This window comes from Arachis hypogaea, chromosome 15 (genome assembly GCF_003086295.3).
Source record: "Arachis hypogaea cultivar Tifrunner chromosome 15, arahy.Tifrunner.gnm2.J5K5, whole genome shotgun sequence".
NCBI lineage: Eukaryota > Viridiplantae > Streptophyta > Magnoliopsida > Fabales > Fabaceae > Arachis > Arachis hypogaea.
The window spans coordinates 100261034-100280985 of record NC_092050.1 but is presented as its reverse complement, the minus strand read 5'-3'; the positions used below and the strand labels follow the sequence as shown (position 1 = coordinate 100280985).

The 19952-nt window shown below is 39.0% G+C and overlaps 2 non-coding genes across 2 annotated transcripts; both read left to right on the top strand.

The window, feature by feature from the left end:
• The first annotated feature begins 11974 nt into the window (after positions 1-11974).
• LOC112753177 (small nucleolar RNA R71) lies at positions 11975-12081 on the top strand. Its single transcript, XR_003177572.1, has one exon. It is a non-coding gene; the product is annotated as a small nucleolar RNA R71 (small nucleolar RNA).
• Positions 12082-19184: 7103 nt separating this feature from the next.
• Positions 19185-19292, top strand: LOC112752409 (small nucleolar RNA R71). The gene has a single exon (XR_003176848.1). It is a non-coding gene; the product is annotated as a small nucleolar RNA R71 (small nucleolar RNA).
• Positions 19293-19952: the final 660 nt, after the last annotated feature.

Below are 19952 nucleotides of genomic sequence, written 5' to 3'. Positions count from 1 at the left end.
GCTCAGTCTCAAGCTTTTTACTTGACACCTTCACACCACAAGCATATAGTTAGGGACACTATTCCTTTGGAGTGCTTAGTCCAAGATTTTGTTTCATTTAGGCCCTCCTAACCATTGATGCTCAAAGCCTTGGATCCTTTTACCCTTGCCTTTTGGTTTAAAGGGTTATTGGCTTTTTGCTCTTGCCTTTTGGTTTAAAGAGCTATTGGCTTTTTCTATTGCTTCTTTCTTTTTCTCTCTCTCTCTCTCTCTATATATATATATATATATATATATATATTGATTCTTGAAGCAAGAAAAAGCAGAAAAAAGCAAGATGCAAAAAAAAAAAAAGAAAAACAAATGCATGCGAATATATATATATATATTTTCGCATGCATTTGTTTTTCTTTTTTTTTTTTGCATCTTGCTTTTTGCTGCTTTTTCTTGCTTCAAGAATCAATTTCTTTTTGATTTTTCAGATTACCAATAATACTTCCCTTTTTCATCATTTTTTCAGAAGCCAACGTTCTTAATTCCAATTTTAAATATGCACTGTTCATTTATACATTCAGAAAACAAAAGCAAATACACCACATCAAAATAATTGACTATTGTTATTATATAACTCAAAAATTCTTGCATCTCTAATTCTTCTAAAAAATCACTATTTTATTCAAGTTTGATGATGATAAGAGGAATATTTTATAACTAATTGACGGAAGTAAAAACTAAATTATTATTAATGCTTATGCAATTCTTTAAATTAAAAGACAGAAAAATAAAATAGAAAATTAAACATTACTAGTGATAATGTAAACCTAAATATGAGAAACATAAATTAGAATAGTAGAAATAGGGGAGGTGGAACTCAACTACCTTAATCATGGGAGGCGCTGGGTTCTCCAAGGAAGAGTTTCTGGCACTTCAAAGCTTCTAATTCACGCCCCTGCTTCTCTTGCTCCTTGACCAGTTTGCAAATCATGCTAGTCTGATCTTTCTGCTCCTCTCTTAGTTGATCCAATGTGGTTTGCAGTAGGGGTGTTCATGGGCCGGGTGAATTCGAGTTTGATGTGACACAGACCCGGCCCAAAATATATACCGGGTCTATTTGCTAGACCCAAACCTGACCCTAGACCCGATGAAACCTATACACTTTCGGGCCACGATTATACCGGGTGAAAACTGGGCCGTTAACATTACATTACCTTGATACCTTCTTGTAAGTTAGCATGTGAAAATATCCATATTTCTAAAACTCCAACCATTATTTGACATGGTAAAATTCACTTAGAAAAATATAATAAGAACCAACCCTTCTCTAAAATTAAAGCATAATCATAATCAATACTAATATTGTCTAATAGCACAAACTTTTTAAATTAATATAAATAACACAATATTATGCCATTAGTCTAAAGTCTTATGTTTTTTAAACATAAAACATTAACTTATAGTCTTATAATGACTAATAACACAAAGTATTAAAGTTTACAATACTTAAATTCCACATAAAAAGAGCCATCATGCATCACTAATAACACAAAATATTAATTGTGTATGATGACCGGGCCGAGTTCGGGTGACTCGAGTTATGGCCAGGAGCCGACCCGAAATAATGACCGGGTCTATTTTTGAGACCCTTACCCGATCCTAGATCCGATAAAATCACACCAAATTAGTCCCTAAAGTGTTCGGGATTGGGCCGGGTCTTCGGGCCGGGCCGGGCCATCTACACCCCTAGTTTGCAATTGAATCACAGATGCTTCCAACTGAGTCCAATATTCAATTGGAAGGATCTCCTGTGGAGGCTCAGATGCCTTCCTTTTGGGATGATCCTCTGGTATCCTGGCGCTTTCCATCACATGTTTGGTGATTGGGCTTTCCACTGGGATAAATGTGTCTATGTGAATTAGGACTTTAGCCTCTTGACATAGGCGAAAGATAAGGTTTGGATAGGCCAGCCTTGCTTGAGTGGACATCCTATTTGCAAACTTGAACATCTCACAGGGAATTATTTGGTGAACTTCTACCTCATTCCCCATCATGATGCAGTGAATCATCACAGCTTTTGCTATAGTGACTTCAGAGCGGTTGCTAGTGGGAAGTATAGAATACCCAATGAGGTCCAGCCATCCTCTAGAAATTGGCTTGAGGTCCATTCTTTTCAGCTAGTTTGGCTTGCTTTTTGCATCCTCAATCGATTGAGTTACAGGCAGACATATGTCCTCTAGGACCTGATCCAATTTTGGATTGGCTATCACCCTTCTATTGAAGGATTCAAGGTCATCCCTTTGTAGGGGTAATTTAAAGATCCCTCTCACCCTATCAAGATGAAAATAGATGATCTTCCCTCTTACCATAGTGCAAAAAGTATGGAATGCTTGTGGTGCGTGGAATTTAACTGATGAGAGATTTTATGCCGGTATAGAATTTATCAATAAATCCAATCGTGAGTATAGTCTAGACCGACACGTAATTCCACATCAAACAAAGAAATTGTGTTACTGGTATGCGAAATTATTACTCTGAGGTTTTAAAATTTGTTGTTCGTTCTCTCCCTGGCAATGGCGCCAATAACTGGTGCACAATACCATGGTCCAAACATAACTTCACAACTTCGCACAACTAACCAGCAAGTGCACTGGGTCATCCAAGTAATAAAACCTTACGTGAGTAAGGGTCGATCCCACGGAGATTGTCAGTATGAAGCAAGCTATGGTCACCTTGTAAATCTCAGTCAAGCGGATATCAAATGGTTATGGAGTTTTCGAAAATAAATAATAAATAAATAGAAAGTAAAGATAGAAACACTTATGTAATTCATTGGTGGGAATTTCAGATAAGCGTATAGAGATACTTTCGTTCTTCTAAACTTCTGCTTTCCTGCTGTCTTCCTCCAATCAGTCCTACTCCTTTCCATGGCAAACTTTATGTAAGGGCATCACCGTCGTCAATGGCTACATCTCATCCTCTCTGTGAAAATGGTCTGATGCGCTGTCACTGCATGGCTAATCATCTGGAGGCATCACCGTTGTCAATGGCTATATCCCATCCTCTCTGTGAAAATGGTCCGATGTGCTGTCACTGCATGGCTAATCATCTGGAGGTTCTCGATCATACTGGAATAGGATTTACTATCCTTTTGCGTCTGTCACTACGCCCAGCACTCGCGAGTTTGAAGTTCGTCACAGTCATTCAATCCTTGAATCCTACTCGGAATACCACAGACAAGGTTTAGACTTTCGGGATTCTCATGAATGCCACCATCAATCTAGCTTATACCACGAAGATTCTGATTAAGGAATCCAAGAGATACTCATCCAATCTAAGGTGGAACGGTAGTGGTTGTCAGGCACGCGTTCGTATGGGAATGATGATGATTGTCACGTTCATCACATTCATATTGAATTGCGAATGAATATCTTAGAAGCGGAATAAGTTGAATTGAATAAAAAAACAGTAGTACTTTGCATTAATTCATGAGGAACAGCAGAGCTCCACACCTTAATCTATGGAGTGTAGAAACTCTACCGTTGAAAATACATAAGTGATGAAGTTTCAAGCATGGCCGAGAGGCCAGCCTCCAAACGTGATCAATATGATTCAAAGATGAACTAAAAATCATAAGATGATCCGAAGATGTCTAATACAATAGTAAAAAAGTCCTATTTATACTAAACTAGTTACTAGGGTTTACAAAAGTAAGTAATTGATGCATAAATCCACTTCCGGGGCCCACTTGGTGTGTGCTTGGGCTGAGCTTGAATGTTACACGTGCAGAGGCTCTTTCTGGAGTTGAACGCCAGGTTGTAACGTGTTTCTGGCGTTCAACTCTGGTTCGTGACGTGTTTCTGGTGTTTAACTCCAGACTGCAGCATTGAACTGGCGTTAAACGCCCTTTTGCGTCATCTAAACTCCACCAAAGTATGGACTATTATATATTGCTGGAAAGCCCGGGATGTTTACTTTCCAACGCAATTAGAAGCGTGCCATTTTGAGTTCTGTAGCTCCAAAAAATCCATTTTGAGTGCAGGGAGGTCAGAATCCAATAGCATCAGCAGTCCTTCTTCAACCTCTGAATCTGATTTTTGCTCAAGTTCCTCAATTTCAGCCAGAAAATACCTGAAATCATAGAAAAACACACAAACTCATAGTAAAGTCCAAAAATGTGAATTTAACATAAAAACTAAAAAAAACATCCCTAAAAGTAACTAGATCCTACTAAAAACATACTAAAAACAATGCCAAAAAGCGTATAAATTATCCGCTCATCACAACACCAAACTTAAATTGTTGCTTGTCCCCAAGCAACTAAAAATCAAATAGGATAAAAATAAGAGAATATACTATAAATTCCAAACTATCAATGAAACATAGCTCCAATCAGATGAGCGGGACTTGTAGCTTTTTGCCCCTTGAATAGTTTTGGCATCTCACTTTATCCATTGTGGTTCAGAATGATTCGCATCTATAGGAACTCAGAGTTCAGATAGTGTTATTGATTCTCCTAGTTCAGTATGTTGATTCTTGAACATAGCTACTTTATGAGTCTTGGCCGTGGCCCTAAGCACTTTGTTTTCCAGTATTACCACCGGATACATAAATGCCACAGACATATAATTGGGTGAACCTTTTCAGATTGTGACTTAGCTTTGCTAAAGTCCCCAATTAGAGGTGTCCAGGGTTCTTAAGCACACTCTTCTTTTGCTTTGGACCTTGACTTTAACCGCTCAGTCTCAAGTTTTCACTTGACACCTTCACGCCACAAGCACATGGTTAGGGACAGCTTGGTTTAGCCGCTTAAACCAGGATTTTATTCCTTTAGGCCCTCCTATCCACTGATGCTCAAAGCCTTGGGATCCTTTTTACTTACCCTTGCCTTTTGGTTTTAAGGGTTATTGGATTTTTGCTCTTGCCTTTTGGTTTTAAGAGTTTTTGGCTTTTTCTGCTTACTTTTTCTTTTTCTTTCTATTTTTTTTCTCCATCTTTTTTTTTACAAGCTTTGTATTCACTGCTTTTTCTTGCTTCAAGAATCATTTTTATGATTTTTCAGATTATCAAATAACATGTCTCCTTGTCATCATTCTTTCAAGAGCCAACATATTTAACATTCATGAACAACAACTTCAAAAGACATATGCACTGTTCAAGCATTCATTCAGAAAACAAGAAGCATTGTCACCACATCAATATAATTAAACTAAGTTCAAGGATAAATTCGAAACTCATGTACTTCTTGTTCTTTTGAATTAAAACAGTTTTCATTTAAGAGAGGTGATGGATTCATAGGACATTCATAACTTTAAGACAAAGTTACTAAATGCTAATGATCATGTAATAAGACACAAACATGGATAAGCACTTAACATAAAGAAAACGAAATACAGAGAATGTAAGAACAAGGAATGAGTCCACCTTAGTGATGGTGGCGTTTCCTTCTTGAGGAACCAATGATGTCCTTGAGCTCTTCTATGTCTCTTCCTTGTCTTTGTTGCTCCTTCCTCATTGCTTTTTGATCTTCTCTAATTTCATGAAGGATGATGGAGTGCTCTTGATGTTCCACCCTTAATTGTCCCATGTTGGAACTTAATTCTCCTAGGGAGGTGTTGATTTGCTCCCAAAAATTCTGTGGAGGAAAGTGCATCCCTTGAGGTATCTCAGGGATTTCTTGATGGTGAGCTTCCTCATGCGTTTCTTGAGCTCCATGAGTGGGCTCTCTTGTTTGCTCCGTCCTTTTCTTAGTGATGGACTTCTCTTCCTCAATGGGAATGTCTCCTTCTATGAAAGCTTCAGCTGAGTAACATAGATGGCAAATAAGATGAGGGAAAGCTAGCCTTGCCAAGGGGGAGGGCTTTTCGGCTATTTTGTAGAGTTCACGGGAGATGACTTTATGAACTTCTACTTCCTCACCAATCATGATGCTATGAATCATGATGGCCCGATCCACAGTAACTTCAGATCGGTTGCTAGTGGGGATGATGGAGCGTTGGATAAACTCCAACCATCCTCTAGCTACAGGCTTGAGGTCCAGTCTTCTCAGTTGAACCGGCTTGCCTTTTGATTCAATCTTCCATTGAGCTCCTTCCACACATATGTCCATGAGGACTTGGTCCAACCTTTGATCAAAGTTGACCCTTCTAGTGTAGGGGCATACATCTCCTTGCATCATAGGCAAGTTAAATGCCAACCTCACATTTTCCGGACTAAAATCTAAGTATTTCCCCCGAACCATTGTAATATAATTCTTTGGATTCGGGTTCTTACTTTGATCATGGTTCTTAGTGATCCATGCATTGGCATAGAACTCTTGAACCATTAGGATGCCGACTTGTTGGATGGGGTTTGTTAGAACTTCCCAACCCCTTTGGTGCGCAGAAATTGTGATTACACTTTGATTATGTAAAATTCATCGCTCTTTCTTTCCCTGGTAATGGCGCCAAAAACATGATGCCAATACCATGGTTCACAACTTCGCACAACTGACCAGCAAGTGCACTGGGTCGTCCAAGTAATACCTTACGTGAGTAAGGGTCGAATCCCATGGAGATTGTTGGTATGAAGCAAGCTATAGTCACCTTGTAAATCTCAGTCAGGCGGATATAAATTGATAATGGTGTTTTCGAATAATAATTAAATAAACATAGAATAAAAGATAGAAATACTTATGTAAATCATTGGTGAAAATTTCAGATAAATGAATAGAGATGCTTTTGTTCCTCTGAACCTCTACTTTCCTGCTATCTTCATCCAATCAGTCTTACTCCTTTCCATGGCTGGCTTTATGTGATACATCACCATTGTCAATGGCTACTTTCGGTCTTCTCTCGGGAAAATGATCCAAATGCCCTGTCACGGCACGGCTAATCGTCTGGAGGCATCACCCTTGTCAATGGTTTCATCCTATCCTCTCAGTGAAAATGGTCAACGCACCCTGTCACGGCACGGCTATTCATCTGTCGGTTCTCGATCATGCTGGAATAGGATTTACTATCCTTTTGCGTCTGTCACTACGCCCGGCAATCGCGAGTTTGAAGCTCGTCACAATCATTCAATCATTGAATCCTACTCGGAATATCACAGACAAGGTTTAGACCTTCCGGATTCTCTTGAATGCCGCCATCATTCTAGCTTACACCACGAAGATTCCGATTAAGAGATCTAAGAGATACTCATTCAATCTAATATAGAACGGAGGTGGTTGTCAGGCACGCGTTCATAGGGAATCATGATGATTGTCACGTTCATCACATTCAGGTTGAAGTGCGAATGAATATCTTGGAAGCGAAATAAGATGAATTGAATAGAAAACAGTAGTACTTTGCATTAATCTTTGAGGAACAGCAGAGCTCCACACCTTAATCTATGGAGTGTAGAAACTCTACCGTTAAAAATACATAAGTGAAAGGTCTAGGCATGGCCGAATGGCCAGCCCCTCTGATCTAAGAACCAGGCGTCCAAAGATGTCTAATACAATAGTAAAATGTCCTATTTATAATAAACTAGCTACTAGGGTATACAGAAGTAAGTAATTGATGCATAAATCCACTTCCGGGGCCCACTTGGTGTGTGCTTGGGCTGAGCTTTAACTTTCCACGTGCAGAGGCCATTTGTGGAGTTGAACGCCAGGTTTTGATCCATTTCTGGCGTTCAACTCTGGTTTTGGATCCCTTTCTGGCGCTGAACTCTAGAATTGGGCAGAGAGCTGGCGTTGAACGCCTGTTTAAGTCATCTAAACTTGAGCAAAGTATGGACTATTAAACATTGCTGGAAAGCTCTGGATGTCTACTTTCCAAAGAAATTGGAAGCGTGCCATTTCGAGTTCTGTAGCTCCAGAAAATCCACTTTGAGTGCAGGGAGGTCAGAATCCAACAGCATCAGTAGTCCTTCTTCAACCTCTGAATCTGATTATTGCTCAAGTCCCTCAATTTCAGCCAGAAAATACCTGAAATCACAGAAAAACACACAAACTCATAGTAAAGTCCAGAAATGTGAATTTAACATAAAAACTAATGAAAACATCCCTAAAAGTAACTAGATCCTACTAAAAACATACTAAAAACAATGTCAAAAAGCGTATAAATTATCCGCTCATCACAACACCAAACTTAAATTGTTGCTTGTCCCCAAGCAACTGAAAATCAAATAGGATAAAAAGAAGAGAATATACTATAAATTCCAAACTATCAATGAAACATAGCTCCAATCAAATGAGCGGGACTTATAGCTTTTTGCCTCTTGAATAGTTTTGGCATCTCACTTTATCCATTGAGGTTCAGAATGATTGGCATCTATAGGAACTCAGAGTTCAGATAGTGTTATTGACTCTCCTAGTTCAGTATGATGATTCTTGAACACAGCTATTTTATGAGTCTTGGCCGTGGCCCTAAGCACTTTGTTTTCCAGTATTACCACCGGATACATAAATGCCATAGACACATAATTGGGTGAACCTTTTCAGATTGTGACTCAGCTTTGCTAAAGTCCCCAATTAGAGGTGTCCAGGGTTCTTAAGCACACTCTTTTTTTTTGCTTTGGACCTTGACTTTAACCGCTCAGTCTCAAGTTTTCACTTGACACCGACACGCCACAAGCACATGGTTAGGGACAGCTTGGTTTAGCCGCTTAGACCAGGATTTTATTCCTTTAGGCCCTCCTATCCACTGATGCTCAAAGCCTTGGGATCCTTTTTATTTCCCTTGCCTTTTGGTTTTAAGGGTTATTGGCTTTTTCTGCTTGCTTTTTCTCTTTTTTTTTTCTTTCTATTTTTTTTGCCTATTTTTTTTTTCTGCAAGCTTTGTTCTTTGCTGCTTTTTCTTGCTTCAAGAATCATTTTTATGATTTTTCATATTATCAAATAACATGTCTCCTTGTCATCATTCTTTCAAGAGCCAACATATTTAACATTCTTAAACAACAACTTCAAAAGACATATGCACTGTTTAAGCATACATTCAGAAAACAAGAAGCATTGTCACCACATCAATATAATTAAACTAAGTTCAAGGATAAATTCAAAACTCATGTACTTCTTGTTCTTTTGAATTAAAACATTTTTCATTTATGAGAGGTGATGGATTCATAAGACATTCATAACTTTTAGACAGATTTACTAACTACTAATGATCATGTAATGAAGACACAAACATGGATAAGCACATAGCATAAAAAACGAAAAATAGAAGAAATAAGGACAAAGAATGAATCCACCTTAGTGATGGTGGCGTTTCCTTCTTGGGGAACCAATGATGTTCTTGAGCTCTTCTATGTCTCTTCCTTGTCTTTGTTGCTCCTCCCTCATTGCTTTTTGATCTTCTCTTATTTCATGAAGGATGATGGAGTGCTCTTGATGTTCCACCCTTAGTTGCTTCCAATAATTGTGTGGAAGAAAATGTATCCCCTGAGGTATCTCAGGGATCTCTTGATTTGCAGTCAAATGTTCTACCACTGAGCTATAGACCTTTGATGGAAGCTTTTGTCTTCCCTTTCCTCTTTCTAGAGGTTTCTCTGGCCTTAGGTGCCATCAATGGTTATGGAAAAAACAAAAAAGCTATGCTTTTACCACACCAAACATAGAATGTTGCTCGCCCTCGAGCAAAAGAAGAAGGAATAGAAGAAGAAGAAGAAGATATGGGGGAGATGGAGGGAGGTGTGTATTCGGCTATATGGGTGGGATTGGGTGGGGAAGAGATGTTGAATTTTGAAGGTAAGTGGGTGTATGGATGTGAGTGGTAAAGGGTTAATAGGGAAGAGTGTTTATTGGGAATAGAGGATGATTGAGAAGAGAGAAGAGAGTGAGTGGAGGTATGTGGGGATCCTGTGGGGTCCACAAATCCTGAGATGATCCTGTGGGGTCCACAGATCCTGAGGTGTTCAAGGATTTACAACCTTGCACCAAATTAGGCATGTAAAATGCCCTTGCACACAACTCTGGGCGTTCAGCGCCAGGTTAATGCCCATTTTGGGCGTTCAACGCCCATTTGTTGCCATTTCTGGCGTTGAACGCCAAAACCATGCTTGTTCTGGGCATTCAGTGCCAGGATGCTGCCCATTTTGGGCGTTCAGCGCCAGAACCATGCTCTGTTCTGGCGTTGAACGCCAGGCAGATGCTCCTCCAGGGTGTGATTTTTCTTCTGCTATTTTTGATTCCGTTTCTAATTTTTATATTTATTTTGTGACTCCACATGATCATGAACCTATAAAGACATATAACTAAGAAAAATATTGTTAGATAAATAAAAATTGGGTTGCCTCCCAACAAGCGCTTCTTTAATGTCAATAGCTTGACAGTGGGCTCTCATGGAGCCTCACAGATGTTCAGAGCATTGTTGAGACTCTCCAACACCAAACTTAGAGTTTGGATATGGGAGTTCAACACCAAACTTAGAGTTTGGTTGTGGCCTCCCAACACCAAACTTAGAGTTTGATTGTGGGGGCTCTGGTTGACTCTGTTTTGAGAGAAGCTTTTCATGCTTCCTCTCCATGGTTGCAGAGGGAGATCCTTGAGTTTTAAACATAAGGGAGTCCTCATTCCATTGAAGGACTAGTTCACCTCTGTCAACATCAATCACAGCTCTTGCTGTGGCTAAGAAAGGTCTTCCTAGGATGATGGATTCATCCTCTTCCTTTCCAGTATCCAGGACTATGAAATCAGCAGGGATGCAAAGGCCTTCAACCTTTACTAACACGTCCTCTACTTGTCCATATGCCTGTTTTCTTGAATTGTCTGCCATCTCTAATGAGATTTGAGCAGCTTGCACCCCATAGATTCCCAGTTTCTCTATTACAGAGATGGGCATGAGGTTTATTCCTGAACCAAGATCACACAGAGCCTTAAAGATCATGGTGCCTATAGTACAAGGTATTATGAACTTTCCAGGATCCTGTCTCTTCTGAGGCAATGTCAGTTGATCCAGATCACTTAGTTCATTGATGAACAAGGGAGGTTCAACTTCCCAAGTATCAATACCAAATAATTTGGCATTCAGCTTCATGATTGCACCAAGGAACTTGGCAGCTTGCTCTTCAGTAACATCCTCATTCTCTTCAGAAGAGGAATACTCATCAGAGCTCATGAAGGGCATAAGGAGGTTCAATGGAATCTCTATGGTCTCTAGATGAGCCTCAGAGTCCTTTGGTTCCTCAGAGGGAAGCTCCTTATTGACCACTGGACGTCCCAGGAGGTCTTCCTCCTTGGGATTTACGTCCTCCTCTCCTTCTTTGGGTTCGGCCATGGTGCTTATGTCAATGGCCTTGCACTCTCCTTTTGGGTTCTCTTCTATATTGCTTGGGAGAGTACTAGGAGGGATTTCAGTGATCCTCTTACTCAGATGGCCCACTTGTGCTTCCAAATTTCTAATGGAAGACCTTCTTTCATTCATGAAGCTCACAGTGGCCTTGGACAGATCAGAGACTAAGTTTGCTAAATTAGAAGTATTTTATTCATAGTTCTCTGTCTGTTGCTGAGTAGATGATGGAAAAGGTTTTGTTATTGTTAAACCTGTTTCTTCCACCATTATTAAAGCCTTGTTGAGGCTTTTGATCCTTCCATGAGAAATTTGGATGATTTCTCCATGATGAGTTATAGGTGTTTCCATAAGGTTCACCTAAGTAATTCACCTCTGCTATTGCAGGGTTCTCAGGATCATAAGCTTCTTCTTCATAAGAAGCCTCTTGAGTACTGTTGGATGTAGCTTGCATTCCATGCAGACTCTGAGAGATCATATTGACTTGCTGAGTCAATATTTTATTTTGAGCCAATATGGCATTCAGAGTATCAACTTCAAGAACTCCCTTCTTCATAGGCATCTCGTTATTCACAGGATTCCTCTCAGAAGTGTACATGAACTGGTTATTAGCAACCATGTCAATGAGTTCTTGAGCTTTTGTAGGCGTTTTCTTTAGGTGAATGGATCCACCTGCAGAAGTATCCAATGACATCTTTGATAACTCAGATAAACCATCATAGAATATATCCAGGATGGTCCATTCTGAAAGGATATCAGAAGGACACTTTTTGGTCAACTGTTTGTATCTTTTCCAAGCTTCATAGAGGGATTTACCTTCTTTCTGTTTGAAAGTTTGAACATCCACTCTAAGCTTGCTCAGCTTTTGAGGAGGAAAGAACTTGGCTAAGAAAGCCGTGACCAGCTTATCCCAAGAGTTCAGGCTATCTTTAGGTTGAGAGTCCAACCATATTCTAGCTCTGTCTCTTACAGCAAAAGGGAAAAGCATGAGCCTGTAGACTTCAGGATCTACTCCATTAGTCTTAACAGTATTACATATCTGCAAGAATTCAGTTAAGAACTGAAAAGGATCTTCAGATGGAAGTCCATGAAACTTGCAGTTCTGCTGCATCAGAGAAACTAATTGAGGTTTCAGCTCAAAGTTGTTTGCTCCAATGGCAGGAATGGAGATGCTTCTTCCATGTAAATTGGAATTAGGTGCAGTAAAGTCACCAAGCATCCTCCTTGCATTATTATTATTTTCGGCTGCCATCTCCTCTTCCTGTTCGAAAATTTCTGAAAGGTTATCTCTGGATTGTTGTAATTTAGCTTCTCTTAATTTTCTCTTCAGAGTCCTTTCAGGTTCTGGATCTGCTTCAACAAGAATGTTCTTGTCCTTGCTCCTGCTCATATGACAAAGAAGAGGGCACAGAAATAATAATAATAATAATATGGATCCTTTATACCACAGTATAGGGATCCCATTGTGAGTGGAAGAAAAGAGGGAGACAAAGAATGTAATGTAATGGAAGAAACAACGGTGAAGAGGGTATAGATGTGAGATGAGATGTTAGTAGATGAATAAATAAATAGAATAAGATGGGAGAGGGAGAATTTTCGAAAATAATTTTTGAAAAAGGGTTAGTGATTTTCAAAAATAGTTTTTGAAAAAGGTTAGTATTTTTTTTTTTGAAAAATTTTAAAATCAAAAATAAAAATAATTAGTTAATAAAAAAGAAATTTTTGAAAAAGAGGGAAGATATTTTCGAAAATTAGAGAGAGAGAGAGTTAGTTAGGTAGTTTTGAAAAAGATAAGAAACAAACAAAAAGTTAGTTAGTTAGTTGAAACAAATTTTGAAAAGATAAGAAGTTAGGAAGTTAGAGAAGATATTTTGAAATAAATTTTTTTTGAAAAGATAAGGTAAAAATATATTTTTGAAAAGATATGATAGAAATTAGTTTTTGAAAAAGATTTGATCTTTTTTTTTTAAATCACAATTAACGACTTGATTCATAAGAAATCACAAGATATGATTCTAGAACTTAAAGTTTGAATCTTTCTTAACAAGTAAGTAACAAACTTGAAATTTTTGAATCAAAACATTAATTGATTATGTTATTTTCGAAAATATGATGTAAAATTAAGAAAAAGATTTTTGAAAAATATTTTTTTGGAATTTTTGAAAATAACTTAGAAATTTGAAAAAGATTTGATTTTTGAAAAAGATTTTGAAAAAGATAAGATTTTCAAATTGAAAATTTGATTTGACTCATAAAAACAACTAGATTTTTAAAATTTTTTGAAAAAGTCAAATCTAATTTTCGAAATTTTAAGAGAGAAAAAGGGAAAGATATTTTTTGATTTTTGAATTTTTTTATGAAGAGAGAGAAAAACAAGAAAAATGATGCAATGCATGAAATTTTTAGATCAAAACATGTGATGCATGCAAGAATGCTATGAATGTCAAGATGAACACCAAGAACACTATGAATGTTAAGATGAACACCAAGAACATATTTTTGAAAAATTTTTAATGCAAAGAAAACATACAAGACACCAAACTTAGAATTCTTTAATGCTTAGACACTAAGAATTCAAGAATGCATATGAAAAACAAGAAAAGACACAAAACATGAAATCATCAAGATCAAACAAGAAGACTTACCAAGAACAACTTGAAGATCATGATGAACACTATGAATGCATGAATTTTCAAAAAATACAAGATGCACATGCAAATGACACCAATCTTATAACATGACTCATGACTCAAACAAAAAAACACAAAATATTTTTTTTTTATTTTTATGATTTTCTAATTTTTTTGGATTTTTATTTTATATTTTTCGAAAATTATTTAGAAAGATAGAAAAATAAGGATTCCAAAATTTTTAATATGAATTCCAGGAATCTCGCATTCTTAATTTAAAGCTTCAGTCCAGGAATTAGACATGGCTCACTAGCCAGCCAAGCTTTCAATGAAAGCTCCGGTCCAAAACACTAGACATGGCCAATGGCCAGCCAAGCTTTAGCATGTAATTCAGACATGACATGCCTGACATACCCTACAGTCGTATAACAGCTAATGGTTGGAAGCCTCAGTCCAAAAGAATTTAGACATGGCTTTACAGCCAGCCAGGCTTCACATGTTTCATGAAACACTAGAATTCATTCTTAAAAATTTTGAATCTAATTTTTTTTTTCGAAAATAAAAGAAAAATTTTTGAAAGATTTTTGAAAACTTTTTGAAAAGAAAACGAAAAGAAAGTTACCCAATCTGAGCAACAAGATGAACCGTCAGTTGTCCAAACTCGAACAATCCCCGGCAACAGCGCCAAAAACTTGGTGCGCAGAAATTGTGATTACACTTTGATTATGTAAAATTCATCGCTCTTTCTTTCCCTGGTAATGGCGCCAAAAACATGATGCCAATACCATGGTTCACAACTTCGCACAACTGACCAGCAAGTGCACTGGGTCGTCCAAGTAATACCTTACGTGAGTAAGGGTCGAATCCCATGGAGATTGTTGGTATGAAGCAAGCTATGGTCACCTTGTAAATCTCAGTCAGGCGGATATAAATTGATAATGGTGTTTTCGAATAATAATTAAATAAACATAGAATAAAAGATAGAAATACTTAAGTAAATCATTAGTGAGAATTTCAGATAAATGAATAGAGATGCTTTCGTTCCTCTGAACCTCTGCTTTCCTGCTATCTTCATCCAATCAGTCTTACTCCTTTCCATGGCTGGCTTTATGTGATACATCACCATTGTCAATGGCTACTTTCGGTCTTCTCTCGGGAAAATGATCCAAATGCCCTGTCACGGCACGGCTAATCGTCTGGAGGCATCACCCTTGTCAATGGTTTCATCCTATCCTCTCAGTGAAAATAGTCAATGCACCCTGTCACGGCACGGCTATTCATCTGTCGGTTCTCGATCATGCTGGAATAGGATTTACTATCCTTTTGCGTCTGTCACTACGCCCGGCAATCGCGAGTTTGAAGCTCGTCACAATCATTCAATCATTGAATCCTACTCGGAATATCACAGACAAGGTTTAGACCTTCCGGATTCTCTTGAATGTCACCATCATTCTAGCTTACACCACGAAGATTCCGATTAAGAGATCTAAGAGATACTCATTCAATCTAATATAGAATGGAGGTGGTTGTCAGGCACGCGTTCATAGGGAATGATGATGATTGTCACGTTCATCACATTCAGGTTGAAGTGCGAATGAATATCTTGGAAGCGAAATAAGATGAATTGAATAGAAAACAGTAGTACTTTGCATTAATCTTTGAGGAACAGCAGAGCTCCACACCTTAATCTATGGAGTGTAGAAACTCTACCGTTAAAAATACATAAGTGAAAGGTCCAGGCATGGCCGAATGGCCAGCCCCTCTGATCTAAGAACCAGGCGTCCAAAGATGTCTAATACAATAGTAAAATGTCCTATTTATAATAAACTAGCTACTAGGGTGTACAGAAGTAAGTAATTGATGCATAAATCCACTTCCGGGGCCCACTTGGTGTGTGCTTGGGCTGAGCTTTAACTTTCCACGTGCAGAGGCCATTTGTGGAGTTGAACGCCAGGTTTTGATCCATTTCTGGCGTTCAACTCTGGTTTTGGATCCCTTTCTGGCGCTGAACTCCAGAATTGGGCAGAGAGCTGGCGTTGAACGCCAGTTTACGTCGTCTAAACTTGGGCAAAGTATGGACTATTATATATTGCTAGAAAGCTCTAGATGTCTACTTTCCAACGCAATTGGAAGCGCGCCATTTCGAGTTCTGTAGCTCCAGAAAATCCACTTTGAGTGCAGGGAGGTCAGAATCTAATAGCATCAGCAGTCCTTCTTCAACCTCTGAATCTGATTATTGCTCAAGTCCCTCAATTTCAGCCAGAAAATACCTGAAATCACAGAAAAACACACAAACTCATAGTAAAGTACAGAAATGTGAATTTAACATAAAAACTAATGAAAACATCCCTAAAAGTAACTAGATCCTACTAAAAATATACTAAAAACAATGTTAAAAAGCGTATAAATTATCCGCTCATCACCCTTCTTTGGATTTCATGTCGGATCTCTGGATACTCATTTCACTTGAGCTTGAAAGGGACCTCGGGGATCACCTTCTTCTTGGCCACAACATCATAGAAGTGGTCTTGATGGGCTTTGGAGATGAATCTTTCCATCTCTCATGACTCAGAGGTGGAAGCTTTTGTCTTCCCTCTCCCTTTTCTAGAGGATTCTCCAGTCTTAGGTGCCATCAATGGTAATGGAAAAACAAAAAGCTTATGCTTTTACCACACTAAACTTAGAATATTGCTCGCCCTCGAGTAAGAGAAGAAAGAATGGATGAAGAAGAAGAAGAAAATATGGAGGAGAGGAGGGAGAGGTGTATTCGGCCAAGAAGGGGAAGAGAGGGTTGTGTTGTGTGAAAATGAGGAAGAATGGAGGGCTTTATATAGGGAGGGGAGGGGGGTTTAGTTTTGGCCATATAGGGTGGGTTTGGGTGGGAAATTGATTTTGAATTTTGAAGGTAGGTGGAGTTTATGAGGTAGGTTTATGGGGAAGAGTGGATGGATGTGAGTGGTGGTAGTGATAGGAAAGAGAGATTGAGGTGATTGGTGAAGAGTTTTGCGGAAGAGTGTTCATTGGGAAGAGAGGATGAACATTGAGAAGAGGGAAGAGAGTGAGTGGAGGTAGGTGGGGATCCTGTGGGGTCCACAGATGCTGAGTTGATCCTGTGGGGTCCACAGATCCTGAGGTGTCAAGAATTTGCATTCCTGCACCAATTAGGCATGTAAAATTCCTTTGCATGCAATTCTGGCGTTTAAACGCCGAATTGATGCTTGTTCTGGGCGTTCAGCACCCAGATGCAGTATATTTCTGGCGTTGAACGCCAGCCAGATGCTTGTTTCTGGCGTTCAGTGCCAGCTCTTCCTCAGTGTACATTTCTGGCATCTGAACGCCAGGATGCTGCTTGTTTCTGGCGTTCAACACCAGATCCATGCTCTGTTCTGGCGTTGAACGCCAGCCAGATGCTCCTTACTGGCGTTTGAACGCCAGTGAACTCCTCCTCCAGGGTGTGCTGTTTTTTATGCTGTTTTTGATTTTTCTTCAATTTTTTCAGTTATTTTTGTGACTCCACATGATCATGAACCTATGAAGACATATAACTAATAAAAAATATAATTAAATAAAAATTGGGTTTCCTCCCAACAAGCGCTTCTTTAATGTCAATAGCTTGACAATGGGCTCTCATGGAGCCTCACAGATGTTCAGAGCATTGTTGAGACTTCCCAACACCAAACTTAGAGTTTGGATATGGGAGTTCAACACCAAACTTAGAGTTTGGCTGAGGCCTCCCAACACCAAACTTAGAGTTTGACTGTGGGGGCTTTGGTTGACTCTGTTTTGAGAGAAGCTTACTGTGCCTCTTTCCCATGTTTACAGAAGGATGTTCTTGAGTTTTAAACTCAAGGGAGTCCTCATTCAATTGAAGGACTAGTTCACCTCTGTTAACATCAATCACAGCTCTTGCTGTGGCTAGGAAGGGTCTTCCAAGGATGATGGATTCATCCTCATCCTTCCCAGTATCTAGGATTATGAAATCAGCAGGGATGTAAAGGGCTTTAACCTTTACTAATTTGTCCTCTACTTGTCCATAAGCCTGTTTTCTAGAATTGTCTGCCATCTCTAATGAGATTTTAGCAGCTTGTACCTCAAAGATTCCCAGTTTCTCCATTACAGAGAGTGGCATGAGGTTTATTCCTGACCCAAGGTCACATAGAGCCTTCTCAAAGGTCATGGTGCCTATAGTACAGGGTATTAGGAATTTTCCAAGATCCTATTTCTTCTGAGGAAATCTCAGTTGATTCAATGCATTTAGTTCAATGGTGAACAGGGGAGGTTCATCTCCCCAAGTCTCATTTCTGAATAAACTGGCATTCAGCTTCATGATTGCACCAAGGAACTTGGCAACTTGCTCTTCAGTAACATTCTCATTCTCTTCAGAAGAGGAATACTCATCAGAGCTCATGAAGGGCGTAAGGAGGTTTAATGGAATCTCTATGGTCTCTAGATGAGCCTCAGAGTCCTTTGGTTCCTCAGAGGGACACTCCTTGATGATCACTGGACCTCCCAGGAGGTCTTCCTCCTTGGGATTCACGTCCTCCCCTTCCTTCTTGGATTTGGCCATGATGATTATATCAATGGCCTTGCACTCTCCTTTTGGATTTTCTTCTGTATTGCTTGGGAGAGCATTAGGAGGGGTTTCAGTGATCTTCTTACTCAGCTGGCCCACTTGTGCCTCCAAATTTCTAATGGAGGACCTTGTTTCATTCATGAAACTCACAGTGGCCTTAGATAGATCAGAGACTAAGTTTGCTAAATTAGAGGTATTTTGTTCAGAGTTCTCTGTCTATTGCTGAGTGGATGATGGAAAAGGCTTGCTATTGCTAAACCTGTTTCTTCCACCATTATTAAAGCTTTGTTGAGGCTTTTGTTGATCCTTCCATGAGATATTTGGGTGATTTCTCCATAAGGGATTATAGGTGTTTCCATAAGGTTCACCCATATAATTTACCTCTGCTATTGCAGCGTTCTCAGGATCATAAGCTTCTTCTTCAGAAGATGCCTCTTGAGTATTGTTGGATACAGCTTGCATTCCATTCAGACTCTGAGAAATCATATTGACTTGCTGAGTCAATATTTTATTCTGAGCCAATATGGCATTCAGAGTATCAATTTCAAGAACTCCCTTCTTCTGAGGCGTCCCATTACTCACAGGATTCCTCTCAGAAGTGTACATGAACTGGTTATTAGCAACCATGTCAATGAGTTCTTGAGCTTCTGCAGGCATTTTCTTTAGGTGAATGGATCCACCTGCAGAAGTATCCAATGACATCTTAGCTAATTCAGACAGACCATCATAGAATATATCCAGGATTGTCCATTTTGAAAGCATGTCAGAAGGACACTTTTTGGTCAGTTGCTTGTATCTCTCCCAAGCTTCATAGAGGGATTCACCTTCTTTCTGTCTGAAGGTTTGAACATCCACTCTAAGCTTGCTCAGCTTTTGAGAAGGAAAGAACTTGGCTAAGAAAGCCTTGACCAGCTTATCCCAAGAGTTCAGGCTATCCTTAGGTTGAGAGTCCAACCATATTTTAGCTCTGTCTCTTACAGTAAACGGAAAAAGCATGAGCCTGTAGACTTCAGGATCTACTCCATTAGTCTTAACAGTATCACAGATCTGCAAGAATTCAGTTAAGAACTGAAAAGGATCTTCAGATGGAAGTCCATGAAACTTGCAGTTTTGTTGCATCAGAGAAACTAATTGAGGTTTCAGCTCAAAATTGTTTGCTCCAATGGTAGGGATGGAGATGCTTCTTCCATGTAAATTGGAATTAGGTGCAGTAAAGTCACCAAGCATCCTCCTTGCATTATTATTATTTTCGGCTGCCATCTCCTCTTCCTGTTCAAAAATTTCTGTAAGGTTATCTCTGGATTGTTGTATTTTAGCTTCTCTTAGTTTTCTCTTCAGAGTCCTTTCAGGTTCAGGGTCTGCTTCAACAAGAATGTTCTTGTCCTTGCTCCTGCTCATATGAAAAAGAGGGAACAGAAAAATAATAATAATAGGGATCCTTTTTACCCAGGTATAGAGGTTCCCCTGTGTGAGTAGAAGAAGAAAAGAATGTAATGTAAAGAAGGGAAGAAGAGAAAATTCGAA